Source organism: Meleagris gallopavo, chromosome 7 (genome assembly GCF_000146605.3).
Source record: "Meleagris gallopavo isolate NT-WF06-2002-E0010 breed Aviagen turkey brand Nicholas breeding stock chromosome 7, Turkey_5.1, whole genome shotgun sequence".
In the NCBI taxonomy this organism is placed as follows: domain Eukaryota; kingdom Metazoa; phylum Chordata; class Aves; order Galliformes; family Phasianidae; genus Meleagris; species Meleagris gallopavo.
Window position 1 is genome coordinate 20,954,227 of NC_015017.2, and position 14,639 is coordinate 20,968,865.

At 35.4% G+C, this 14,639-nt stretch overlaps 1 long non-coding RNA gene across 1 annotated transcript in view; it reads left to right on the plus strand.

The window, feature by feature from the left end:
• LOC116216817 overlaps positions 1-14,639 on the plus strand; it is a 112,373-nt gene that overhangs the window by 77,312 nt on the left and 20,422 nt on the right. The window lies entirely within an intron of this gene.

Genomic DNA, 14,639 nt, shown 5'->3' on the forward strand with positions numbered 1-14,639 from the left:
CTGAAGAATCAGCATTCCCTGAAGAATCAGCTCCACTCCCATTTCATAAATTTGGATTCTCTTTTCCTGGACTAGGGTACAACAAGGAGAAAAAAAAAAATAGAAAGGAATGTATTCTCAGAACACCTCCAATTGCAAAAAAATCTAGTTCTTTTGGTCCAGCATCAAGTTATTATGCAGGCAGCATTGGATTATGCAGCCTTTGCCTATATTGCATAGTTTAGCTGACTTTAGAAAAGTGCAAATGGTAGTTTGTCTATACATACACACCCTACTATTTTACAGCATGATTAAACTGAAATTTCGAAAAGGTAAAGTTTATTTCCTTATGGTCCAAATCCTTATTTAATAGAAAAGAGAGAACTATGTTCTGTTAAGCTCTTTTTTTGAAATTCAAATTATGTTTATACCTTAAGGAAAAGACTAACTAGAGGCTAACATGGCTTGCATGAGCTTCAGATGATTAACCTAGTTTATATTGCTTTCACCATACTGCATTGATTAATCACTATCTTTTAACACTGTCTTTAACAATTAGGAAAACAGCCTTTATCTGTTTTCTGTATTTAGAAGAACTTATACAAACTAATCATATTTTTTGTTTGTTTTCCATTATACTTGCCATATGGACTGTGTACAGCAGAATTAATGTCAGAAAAAAATTAATCTCAATCCTTGAGTAGATTCTAATGAGCTAATTCTTTCCAATCTTCACCTCTTCTCTAGGCCCAGTGTCCATTAGTCTTCAATGAGCCACTATTGAGTTTTTAATTGGTAATGAAAAGAGGTTGTTAAAATTCAGAGTGCCATTTTCCTACTAAGAATCTGTTGTATCAGTTGCTGTTTCCCAGAAGCATTAGACGACTGATTGGGCAGTCCAGTCCAATAAGAAGACATCAATGAATATTCTGTTCAGAATGAAACAGAGCTACTATATAGAAGTGAGGCATATGAGAAAATCCTAAAAGTTTACTGATTCTAATCTTTTAGAGTAACTGTTGATATGTGACTCATCTGACTACTGTTAAACTTCAGAAAATGTACTTCAGATGGGGAGGTTCCAGCTCTACCTTCATCAAAATCAATAGGGGTGATTACAGTTGTATGGAAGTATGATGGATGTAAAGACAGAAGCTAGAGAATTAACTGACTAAATAAAATATACTGCATACACACATATAAAGAAAAAATAAACACTACAACTAAATATATAAAATATATGGCACATATAATATCCTGGAGTCTGTGTGCAACTGCAAGGCGAAACAAGACAACATTTTTTCACAAGAACATATTGACAGTAAACTCAAGTTATTAATTCTGTAGTAGACTGTAATATCATTGTACTCCTTGTGCAGCCATGCTTTGAATGAGTACTTGAAAAAAAGAGCAGAACTAACAAAATGAGTAAGAACTCCATAAACTTCTTATTAGAAGCTACAGATTGTAGATCTGGCATCTGTTTTACTTACAAATCTGCTTTATTTACACTACATTTAGATGTCCAATATATTGATAGAAGATGACAGAAGAAGTAGAAATATAAAGTGAATAACAAAGACAAAAATATATTTGTGATGGAAAATATTGGCTAATTCTGGAGCTTTCTGCTCCAGAGAATACCACCACATCTAAGGAAAGAACTGTATCTTGGGAGCATTTAGTAACAAAAAATTCCCACATGCAGAATACATAAGTAATATTCCTTATTAATATTGCTCCCTCTAATGCAAAGAATTCAGTGCCACCCTTCTTAGCATTTCCCAAGGCCATACATTTCAGAAACTTTGTATTTAAATAGCTCTTTTCCAGAACTGTAATAACAGAAGATTTCATTAGCAACATTTAGGAGTTTTAAATTATCGCTACAGAAACAGATATATTATAGTGCACAAAGGAGAAGAGAGAATAGTTTTACCCAAAAGCAGATTCTCTTTGTATATGATTCATATGGAGAATGACCATGTAAATCAACTGTTTTTCCTTCTGAGTAGGTTTAAAGCTAGATTTATTTTCAAATTATGAAAACATTGCACAGTAGCCCCCCCAAAAAATTCTCACCAGCAAAATACCTACTTGAATACTAAGCATTCACTGTATATTATGCATGTAAGCATCTCCATTTAGAAAGATAAAGAGATTATTTTTTTATTGACAAATTGTGAAGAGTTGCTGTGAACTTCTGAACATTTAAGAGTGGTATCAATGGTATTCAAATGTGACATAAAAAATATCTTCTTTTGCAAAAGAAGTGTCTGAACATCACTTGATAATGGAAAGTAGAGAATAATTTTTCCTCCATTTGCTTCCACAAGGCCTTTGCTTTCTCCCCTTCACTTAAACTGCTTCTTAACTCCCATGAGCTTTTCTTTTTCCATCACATTTTCTTCCCCTGTCCTTCAGAGGAGGGGAGTTAGAGAGAAGTGTGGTGATGCTGAGCTGCCCTCTGGTTGATAAACTTGCACAAAAACATAAACAATTTGAACAAACAAAATCATTATTGGTCTGATTCTGACATGGTTTAGAATTGAGAAATTTAAACAGACATTTTTACTATCTATTACCAAATTGTAAAGTAGTGAAAATGTGATGTACCATCATTCTTAACATACTGCATAGCAAGTGGAAGGAGTAATTGGCACTAGCTGTGACTTAAGTTCATTGCTAACTTCAGCCATTACTGTCCAAAGTAGCATTTTAGACTGAATGCTGAGTCTTCTCTGTGGAAAAACTTTCCTTTCACTCTAATTAAACTGGATAATGCAATTCATGAACTGTTTCTGGATCACTGCTCTTCTTACTTTAATGGAAATCGATGAAAAATAAGTAGGCTTCCACGGGAGGAAATAAAAGTGTAAACTCAATCTCAGAAAAACAGTCCATGAAGATTTGTCAGAAGTAGAACACATTGCTGACCTCCAGCCTTTCCCTGGCTTGCCTTGGAAATGCTAATGACCAGATGGTACTACTTCATGCCACTTCAAAATGAGCTATCAAATCCTCTCACTAGTGCAAAGTCAAATAAGCCAGAGTCTTAAAGTAAGTTATCAAATCCTGGCACGGGTGCACTGCCAACCAACCAGAGATTTTTACAACAGAGTGCTGAGGAAAAACCAAAACAAATCTTATAGAAAAGGAAACCAGAACTGTTCTGTCACTACAGGCACAACTAAAAAGGGCTGCAGTTTGCCCAGTGAAGCAAATCCACCGTCTCTAACAATGACTTCTGATTTGCTTTCTGATTTAGCCTTCCACTGCAAACTAGAAGATATACAGTGTCTAACGAGAAACCAGAATGCTGCATCAACTCCCAGTTCTCCTAGCCATTCTCCAGTTTCTTTCCCTTCACCTGTACACAGGGAGCTTTACATGATCTGTGTTACTTCCATTGCCTAAAGCATTCTTCCTCCCTGTATTAATATGGAGAGGCAACATTTGGGAAGTAGTACACAATATGTTGCTACTAGAGGAGATCAAGCAGAATTTTGGACAGTAAAGCAGAAGTTGAGTTGCTTTTGCAGTTTTTCTGATGCTCCTGTTCAGGCATAAAATCATCTTTTACTTGCTGGCAGGAGGTGTGGAGGACTTTTTCAACTGTTGTCATATGATACAGCAAAGATGGTTTCCATTCTCCGATAAGATGTAATTTAAAGCAAAATATTAATTCCTTTTGTCATGAACCAACATTCCCATACGCCTGTAGTTACTATGTTAAGGTAAATATTTGTTGTCTGAAGCCTGAAAACCTGGGACTCTGTTCCAAATCTGTGCAGAAAAAATATTTGTCCAAACTGAAATTTTAGATTTCGAAAAGAATACTTCATAAGCAAACTGAATATTTCTATCTCTGTGGCTCATACAAAATGTAAGCTTTGTAATAGTTTAGGATGTTTAATGATAATGCTTTAAGTTCACATGGAACTTTTAGAAAAATGTAAACTTGCACCCTTTCTGTAATACATGAGCAGTAAGATGGATGATGACAACAACTGTGTAACCTGCAAAAGAACATGCATTGTTGTAAGGGGCTGGCAGGAAAGAAGACCTGGCCACAAAGCCCAGGCAGATGTCTTAAAAAAACTACTAATTATCAGGTCTCAGATTCTCAGTTCCAATGCTATTACTAACTTTTTCAGTTCCAACAGTTTCTTCAAACTGTTTCTCCTCTGTGGCAGTAAAATCACTTTTTTCTGTCTCCTAAGCCTCAACCAAATTAAAATGTTTCAAGATATTAATTCTAAAGGTGTAATCAGTTATTCAATACGCAACGCGAAATGAATTCCACTGAAACATATAGTAACATTTAGAGGACATAAAGCACTGAAGTATGCCTAAAGGAAATATCTATAATTCTGTATCTGCCTTAGGTTGCCATCAGTTCACTTGAAATAAGATGCTTCCTGGTGTTTCTCGTAGCGTGTGTTTAATAATTTCGTCAGAGTTTAATCTCAACAGTCGTTATCTACCATAGTTGTACCACCACTAAATGATCCTTTAAATACTTATAGCAGAAAATGTTTTAACTTGACAAATACAAGGAAAATTTGTGAAATTAAAAAAAAAAAAAAAAAAAGGAACATTAGATTATTAGAAAGGACTGCAGATTCCTTAACAGTGTGTAATTGATTTTCCCAAGATGAAGTGAGGGAATACGCAGTATAATAAAACCTTAGATTCAAAATCAAGTTCCATCAAGTCACTCATTTTCAAGTGGAAAAAAATTAGGCATTTGAATTCTGAAATTAGCTGCTACTTAAAAATTTGACTTTACCCCATTGCAGCAGATTCCAGAAGCTCCACAGTATGTAGATGCATGAACTCTTACTCACCTCTGCTTTTATGTATGTTAACCTCCTTCCAGAAATGACTAGCACCATCTCAAATTCTGTATCTTAATCTGACTCATTAATTTCCAAATAGGTTTTACTTCGTGGAAGTCTATTTCTGACTTCAAAAATACTTAAACTTGTCTTAGAGCATCTCATATCTTTGATCACATTGTTTCAAAACATGCTGTATCATACTATTAAAAGGAAATTAGTATTTAGAGAACATCTTCAGATAATTCAGAATCTCAAAACAAAATAAACATAATGACTTGGAGAACACAAATCATAACAGGGAGTCAGTGATCCTTTTCTAGCAAGGGACAGTTTTGCAAAGGAGAGAGCCCTTGGTGACATTTCAGTTGTGGCACTTAACCAAGTGTCATCTTTGCGTACTGGCACAGAGGTTTTAGACTATGGAGAACCAGAACCAAATCACATTCTCGTAGAGATCCTGAGCTACATCTAATTGCCTGCACATTTGTACTTCTCTTTTTATTCTGTCTCTACGTCTGAACAAAATTTCTATTTCAATACTGTATGCTATTCCAATTGTACTCTCTGCCCTCTGTCCTTTGTTCCATTAATCTTTAGTGTATTATAGCCCATGAGATCATTTCTATCTACGATACTACTGTTTCATTCCAAGAAAGAGACACAGAATGGTTGTGCTGGCAGCCCACTTTCTAATAGCGATTAGATGTTTCCTTCTTTTACAAAGCACAGATCTGTGGTGTCCACATGGAAAAAGAGAAATGAAATACGAAGTGCTGGGATTCACTGTAGCCACATCAGCAGTCTATAGTGATAAAGTAACCCAAGTATTGATTGATTCATTGCAAATACAAAAAAACCCACAACAGACTACTCCTTCAAAGCCTAAAATAAAACAGAATGAAAGTATGTAACAAGTTGCTGCTTTGGTCTTGTATTTTTATAAGAAAGCTGTTGTCCAGCTGCCTGACATTCAGTGTGAAGTATAAATTCATAGAATCATAGAATTACAAAGTTGGAAAGGACCTACAAAATTATCTAGTCCAACTGTTCTCCTATCACCACTACTATCCACTAAGCTACTAAACTATATGCTGTAGCACAACACATAACAATTATCCAATACCATTAAGCTGTGAAGGAAAGACATATTATTTGAGATCTTTCACTGACCGTTCATGCTAAGTTCTTAAAGCAAGCCATTTTGTTTATCATCTTTCACTGTTTTTTCAATCTACTGTATATCAGACCAATCATTAGGAAGTTTTAATGCACTCATGGTTTGGTGCCATTAATAGCTGCGCAAGCAAGATAAACTGTAGACCTCTGGTTTCTAAAATTCAGTTTTATTTTCAAGTCCCAGAGTATCTTCAGTTTGGTCTGTAAGTCATACTGACAAAAGTTATTCCTTCTCTTTGGAATATCTGTAGCTCATTTCTGTGCTAACTCTGAACATTAAAAATATGAGGCTCTTCTCAAATATTTTCAAATTTGATGCCTAAGGGATTCATATAATTTTTCTGATTTAGACAAGTACTAAAAAAGCTCAGGTTTTAAGTGTTGATTCTTGGAGATGCTAGTAAGTCCCAGATTTCTCAGAACTCAGTTAATGAAAATATACTACTCATAAAGGTATTTAGCTAGGAATGGGAGGAACGATGACCTCCTATTTCTTTTACTGCTGTACAGTACTGAAATGAATTCCAGATTAATGATTGCAAAAACAAAATCTTTTATAAATCAACTTTATTCCCCTCTAACTTAACATCTGAACCAGCAAAATTTTGTATCAGCCATTCATTTTGTTTCTATGACATACTGAAAACAGAGACTCCATTTAACCATTAACAGTTTTTTGTGAACAAAACCCAAATGCTACAACCATTATTACAAAATGTAGTGATAAGAAAATGAAAGGGAAAAAGTGGGAAGTGTTTCAGATAAGGTTCTAAATTGAAATTACTCCTCGTTGAATGAATATTCATATATAAATAATGAGTACTCACACAATGCTTTGCAGGACTTCAAAAATCTTTTGTGCTTTCTTGTAAGTAAGCAATAATTCAAAGAAAACAGTCTGATTTGTTGTTGCTGTTGTTCCCAACAGTCAAATATTTTGTTTTATTGTGCACATTTTTTTGAATGAGGACTTCTACGGATGACACTTTTTGAAATACTATATACATATGCCATTTTAAAGCGCTGCTTTCTGTGGTTTTATGTATCCTATAAGACAAAGTGATTTAACCTGTCTCTTACTTTGTCAAATATGCTATTTGTCTCACAGAAATACCACAGAACTGTCTTTCATTTTGGGGTGTATCAAGTATCCTTGATCAAATGGGGAATAGTATTTAGCACATTCCCTCTTAACATGAATTAAAACCAAATGGGATTATTTCATCACCAGCAAACCTCCATCGCTTCCTGAAAAAGATTATCACTTTGTCACAGTACATTCGTAATAGGTCTACACACCTCAACTTGAAAATACGGTAATATGCATCACAGGATATCAGTACCATCAAATATTTACTGGAAAGAGAACTATGATGCTAGAATTAGGATTGTTTCTTTGCTAACAACAAAGTTACATGTAAAAGTAATGGAAAATTTTTAAGAAGGAGAAATCCTTTTATCATGGTGCTATGACAGGAATAAGAGATTTATTTTAGAAAGTAAGAATCAAATGAGAATACGTAAACATTAAGTCTGCACACAAACACTGCTAGAAAAATATTTCTAGCAATTTACTCCACCTCCTTCGTCCAATTAATTTGATTTTTTTTTTTTGTCAGTCATTTTGATCAATGTACAAATAATCTCCTAACATCTTGATTGCATACAAAAAAACCGTCTTACGTCACCATTCCTGCATCTGCAGGAAAAGTTTCTACTGAATGTTTAAAATTATCTATGTAAAGTTAGGCCATTCTACTGCCAAAACTATTTTGGGAATGCCTTAGGAATGGCGGCTTCTCTATTCAGGATGTTAATCAACAAATTTAAGCATTAATGCAGTCTCTATATGCAGCAGATGCTGCTTCTGGGAGTCTCCAGGACAGCCTAAAATTCCCATCTGTCCAGCTCTTGGAAGAATTAGTCAAATACTTTGCTGTGTAGCCAGCCAGTTGGTCATCACTGCCCTCATCTCTAGCTAGGCTCATCTCTGCAGAGATCAGCTTTGGAAATTCCTAGACGAGTCTGCTGACTGTGTGCTGGGCAGGCACACAGACAGTTATGGTCCTCATGCACAGCTACACAATTGTAAACTTAGTACGAACTTGAATTTCATTCTTATATCACAATTACAAATTAAACTCCATATATATTGACCTACAAGATAGTAGGGAAAACTCCTTCAGAAAAGAGATTTGACAAAAACACAGTGAAAAAAGTGTGTGACAGATGGACCATCAGTCAGACTTCTTACTTGGGTGTCTGATTTGGATATACTAAACATCAGGGATTATACGGTTGCTGTACAAGAGTCTCATTAATGTTAGTACAAGGGCCACAATGTTTGCTATCCCTGTAGGAAACAAAGAAAAACTGAGAATTGACATGAAATCAAGCAAGAATTTAAGCCTGTAGTAGGCGTTTCAGGTCACATTCCTCTGGAAGTACAGTTTAAAACCCTTCTGAAGCCTTATCTCTGTATTTTTTTGGGAGCAGGCAGTACAGTGTGCAGTTAGTAAGTATAGATAAGGATGCTATTAGAGGAGTCTGCAAGATCACAAAACTGACAGTAAAGCATGAAAGAGAGTGAATCTTCCTCTCCAGATTGTTTCTCCCCCAACATATATGGTTACTTAAATACCATGGAATGTGTATAGACAATATTTTAATTAAATATTTTAATTCCTTTTTTTTTTTTCTGTTTACCTGCGATATTTAGAATAATAATTGCCTTTTCTTCAGAATGGACTCGTGGAAAGGTAATTTCATTTAGTCTTTCTACATAGGAGTTGTCTTCATGCTTTCAACAAGTGAATATTTTTGACATTTTTATTGTCAGTACTGCTTTCAAAAGATGAAATTATGTTGATCGACAGGTTGTGTTTCCTGTAGTGCAATTTAAATTTCAGGCCTATTAGTAGCACAGTGTGCTGGGCACTCTTCTCATGGACTCCCCTTACCAATTTTCTCCCCTGCTTCAATGTTGCATTATTGTGGAAGTAGGTAAGAAATACAGCTGTCTCTACCCAATTTTATTTTAATGCACACCAGTGTTTTAGGGGCTTCAGGTCTATAATAATACCAACTTGAACCAGTGCCAAAGTGAAAAGATGACAAAAAAAATATCTTTTAAATGTCTTCCTGATAGTGAGAGTTAAAGGCATTATCTTTTAACCTAGCAAGGAGAATCAGCTATTTCTGGGAACAAACCATAATGTTCTGTACTGCAGTGAGTCTATTTTCACAGGCCTTGGCAGAGTATTATGTTTTCCAAAATCTCTTGCATCTCAGCATGTTTTGCTGTTAGGGAAAAAACAACAACATCTCTGAAGTAACTAAATTCCAAATACTAATATTTGAGCAAAGAGCCTTTTTAATGTTTTGAGTGCCAGCTTGGACAGCAAGGTGAATGACTAGATGCTAATTGCATCCTTCCATTTTGACTCCCATCCCTGTTGTTTTCTTAGCTTGTAAACAAGTTCAGTAGCAGAGAGGTGGAGAAATCCTATGAAAATAAAATGAAAAGGCTGAAAGTGGGAAAAAAAAAAAAAGAAGAAGAGAAAAAAGAAAGAACATCAACTATAGGAAAATAGCTGGTATTGCTCTTTTCTAGAGTCTTGTATGAAACGTCACAGATTGAGCATGAGACTCTCCCTTTTCCCTGCCAAATCACACCTCCTGCAGCAAGTTACGAAAGCCATACATTCGTAGCACAGCTTTACTCTTGCTCCTGGATCCCACACAGCAATTACCTACTAGTTTTATCCATCAAGGCAAGTGCAGTTGTGTGGCGAGACACTTCTTTAAGCTCATTCAATAGCAGGCTCACTCCTAATGGTGCTAGATAGCTCTTCTTCCTCACATGGACAGGAATATGTACAGTTCCTGAATCACATCATCAAATGCCTATATCCAACATATGGTGAAAGCTAACAGATACTGCTGTGAAAGTAAGTGATGAAGTCCAATGAGTTGAAGAAAGCTGAAAATTTTTGTTACTTTACTGAAAGGTTACAATTACCCCAGGCAGGGCCTACACCTCATTGTGTGTTTGGGGCAGGAGTGCTGTTGGTTCATTATCATTGCCAACTCTTGCTGCTTTTATTTGCAGAGAACAAGCCTGATTCTGATCACATTCTGATATATGAAACGAAATGCAGGCAGCGTTGCATGCTTTTAAAGGTATCTACGTTGGCTGAACTACACAGCATTTTGTCTCGTGATAATTAGCCTCTGAATGCATTCACAAGAGAACAGCTAGAGGCTAAAACATTTTTTGGACTATGCTGCTTATCTTCGCCACATTCCTGACTGGAGAGATGGCAGCCATGTTGTCAGTCTCACAGATTCAACAAGGACTTCAGTATTCAGGGACATGGAATGCCCTCACCTGCAGTGCAACTGATTCCTCCAGCTGAAGGTTTAGAGCCTGCTAGTAGTGTGTATGGGCACAACCAGCATACAAACAGCACAGCACTGTCAGGTTGATGCCTCCCAGTGAACAGGAAATTCACAAGAGAGAAAAATAACACAAGGGTGGCTTTAAGTTTCCACAAAACTCATAATTCACATAGATATGGGGGATTTTTAAGTTTAGCAAATTCAGTACTATGTGTTCTATAAATGGCTAGGGAAAATGTACTGCAGAATGCTTGGAACTTCTTTAAATATGAACAAACACAGTTTTTCCTTCTATTGTTAAGAAGTCAAACCTATTGCCACTTTACAGTATTTTGAATCCTCCTGCAGACTCTCTGCATAATTTGATTTTCACTGTTATGCTGGTATGACACATGGCTTTCTGTTCTCTTTCAGTTGTACATGCACCTCAGTGTGCTGCCTCTCTTTTCTTTGCTCTTTCATATTTATTCTCTCTCTTGTGATTTATGTTGCACAGTACTCTGATAAAGGCATGAATTTCCTTTTGTTCTGTCAGGTGAAGACTGACTATACTATTGTTCTTTGTTCAGTCCTCCTACTGATTCCCCTCAAACTGGAGAAACAGTGGGTTTCATATGTATTCAGTTATCTTCTTGTCTAAAGTATCAATACAAATGCATTGTATTTAGCTTATAAACCCAGTAATTAATTCTAGCTTGAGCTGCAACATAACTACACTTAATGCTCAGCTAAATTTTAAATAAAGAAGAATCAGATTTACTGTTTCATTAGAAATCCTCTTATTTCAGTTTTCCAGGTTCGAAATGGAAAAACATTTGGAAATTGGGGAAATTTGGGAAAAGCATTTGGAAACTCAGGATGGATGGGGCTTTGAGCAAACTGATCTAGTGGGAGCTGTCCCTGCCTATAGCATGTGGGTTGGAACTAGATAATCCAAAAGGTCCCTTCCAACCAAAACCATTCAGTGATTCTACATTCTTAATGAAATGAACGTTTATCCCTGTTATTATAAAATCAGCTGGGTTTAATCAAAGCATTTTCTATTTAAAAAATCAAAATAGTTTTAAAACTCTTTATTACATAAGGTATTTTGTTCACCCAATATCGAACTAGAATATATTCCTAGCTGAAGAAGTTAAATACTGAATTAAAGATTCAAGAAGCATCACTCTGCTTTTGCAAACAATATTTGCAAGTGTTCATTTTTTGCCAGATTTTGATTATGATGAATATATAATTTCTTCATGGGAAAAAAAACAACAAAGAGAAAGAGAGAGAGAGAGAGAGAGAGAGAGAAAACCCTTACCCACCTCCCCAGTTCTGTTAAGAACCCAAATAATTAAGATGTTGCTTAACACACAGCTGACTTACTAAGTAGCACTTACAGAGTCATGGTCGACACACATAGAGGACAGATAACATCCTTAATGAGACTAGTACAATTTCTTTAGCATTCTCATTTATTCTAGCATTCAAACTGTGCAAGTAACTGTGCAAAAAGAAACTTCAGAAATATTTTTTGGGAATTAGTCTGTACAAGAGATGGAAATCATGTTGTTCGATAGCTGATAGAAGTAGTTTTTCTCCTGTTTCCTCCAGGGAAGTAAAATCAGAACAAAGTATTTTTCTTTCAAATCAATAAAATCTACAAAAAATGAAGGCTTCTGAATTACATCTAAATCTATATAAAGTTATTTCTTGGCAGTTTTCCTTTCATGATGCCTGTTTCAATTTTATGCTGTAAATAACAGGACCTCTCTTTATCATGATTCATTAAATTACATTCACTAAATTAGTGTTTGGGTAATTTGGAGACAAGTTATAGGTTGTGTAAGGGCTGCATAAACTTTTGATATTTTTTTCTAGCACTGACATGGTGGAAGGGTTATGTTTCACCATTGTACTTATAATTTTCAGAAGACTTTATCATGTTGGGAGAACTCTTAAGTGTTTATTTTAGGATATTGTGAACTCTGTAACGGAACAGCCTATGTATGCGTTTTTACAGTGCTGAGTCTTGGCTTCACCAAGACAGAGCAGCATGATGCTGTATTGTCAGCCACCACTTCAAAAGCTGACATTACTTTTAAAAGAGTTTAGCTTAGGTAAGGGGGAAAGCGGCTCCTCCATGGTGATGATTCCAGCAGAGATACACTTACCTGTATCTGACCAGATATTTTCCATCCATACAGTGATAATTTGAATTTACTTTGAATGAAATCACTATAGCATGGTACTGAGACTAGTGGCTTTGAAATTATTTTGATATGAAAATAGAATAAGCCACTTATTAGAATTGACCGTTTCTTTAAAAAGTAGAAAGAATTTTTATTTATGGACATCTTGAGGTCCCAACCCTCTACTGCCTCCTGTTGCAAAATCATAGGAAAAACCAAAAACAATTGTGTTCCAAGTACAAGCATGAGGTATTTTAAACTCTGCACAGCATGCCTTCAAGTTTTCTCTTTCATCCAGTTCTCTAGGTTTTAATACATTATTTATTGAGAAAATTTTCATTTCACTAATGTTGGGATTCAGACTGCATTTTCTGCCTTATTCTTGCTGCTGCAGCATCATAATAGATGGACTCAAGCTTTCAAGGAAGCTGAGCTGAAGTTGAAGAGTTAATAGACGTAGACTCTGCTGTGGGACTACTCTATCAAGCTGCACTTGATAGAGCACTCTGTGGGACTACTCTATCAAGCTGCATAGGCTGTGTTCACAAGAATCTTTCCTTAGAAAAGCTGAAGGGTACCAAAGGAATGCACAAAAGCTCAACACCTTTGAAAATCTGATTGGATATCTGCTGTACATATGAAATCAATTACTTATAATTACATTTCAACACTTCCATTAAATGAAATGTGAAAGAAGCTAGTTAATGCATTAATGCTGAGAAATATATACAATTTAATAAAGTTACTTCTTGGTATCTAAGTATCCCACTGTTTGAGGTAGTAGCTTTATTCAGATGTGACCTAATATGTATTTTTTTTGATTCAACATTTAATTTAATTTTCTTGGGAGAGTATATTTGAATTGCTGTAAGTACATTTTTTCTTCAACTCAGCGCTCAGTATACATACACAAAATAGTCAAACTTATGCTACTTACTTTTAAAATACAATTTACTCAAGTATTTTTAGATGTTCTGAATATTTATAAGGCTTTTTTGAGATAGATGAAACAGTCCTCGTGTGGGTTTAAAACATAGATACTTGCAAAAAGTAAGTCATAAGTTAAAAAATACATTGACAAATGTTGTTCCTATCTTTTTTTTTTTTTCTCAATGGCTGCCACAGAAGCATTTTTAATGTGCTCTGTATGTTCTTTTAGCTTTTGGTAGTGATGTTACTCTCTATAACTATATATATATACATACACTCTCTTCAACGTATGTAATTTACAGTAAAGATTAAATGACAACAAGATGCATTATGGATTTACCTTACTATTATTCCCCAAGTAATTACTTTCCCATGCCTGACTGCACTCTTTTTCTCATTTTGCTAATCTTTTCCACCATTCCTTCTGATTTCTGGACTCCTTTTGATGCTTTTCTGTGCATTTGAAAAGTTCATAGGAAGACAGATTATAGGAAAGAACTCTATTACCTGCAGTTTACTAGAAATCCTGACCTGAAATACTGAGTATCTGTTAACAGGGTAGTTGTAATGCCTAGAGGATATGTTAGGAGTCTTGCTTGAGTAAAACTGTTTTCATCTGATCTGTATGCTCAAATTCATTTGGAAGTTATTTATAGAAATGCTGAGCTGTTTCAGTTTTCTACTCCTATTAGAGTATATATTTCAGTATTAGAATTGCTTTCTGACTCTTCATACTCAATGCAAACATTTCAATCTTTGTAAAACTTGTTATTCTGATCCATTACTGTTCTACCTCCTTTATTTAATAAAAGTCATTAATTGAAGTTCACATCTTTTAGCAAAAGGGAACAACATATCACAAATGGATTCAGTTGCTGTCATATTAGAAAGAGGACAAGTACAGTATTATAGTTCTACCGCAGTTAGTTGTGCATTTTCAACATGCATGGTGAAATTATGGCACATTTTCATGGTCAGTTAACATCATAATATCACATCTTCCCTTCTTTTTCTTTGTCGAGACAAGAAGCTGTGATTCAGCTGTAGCTGTATTGTCACTTTCATCTGCTTTGAGTGCAGCCTGATGGTGATGATTCCCGTTGCTCCTACCCACAGCCAAATCTGCAACATC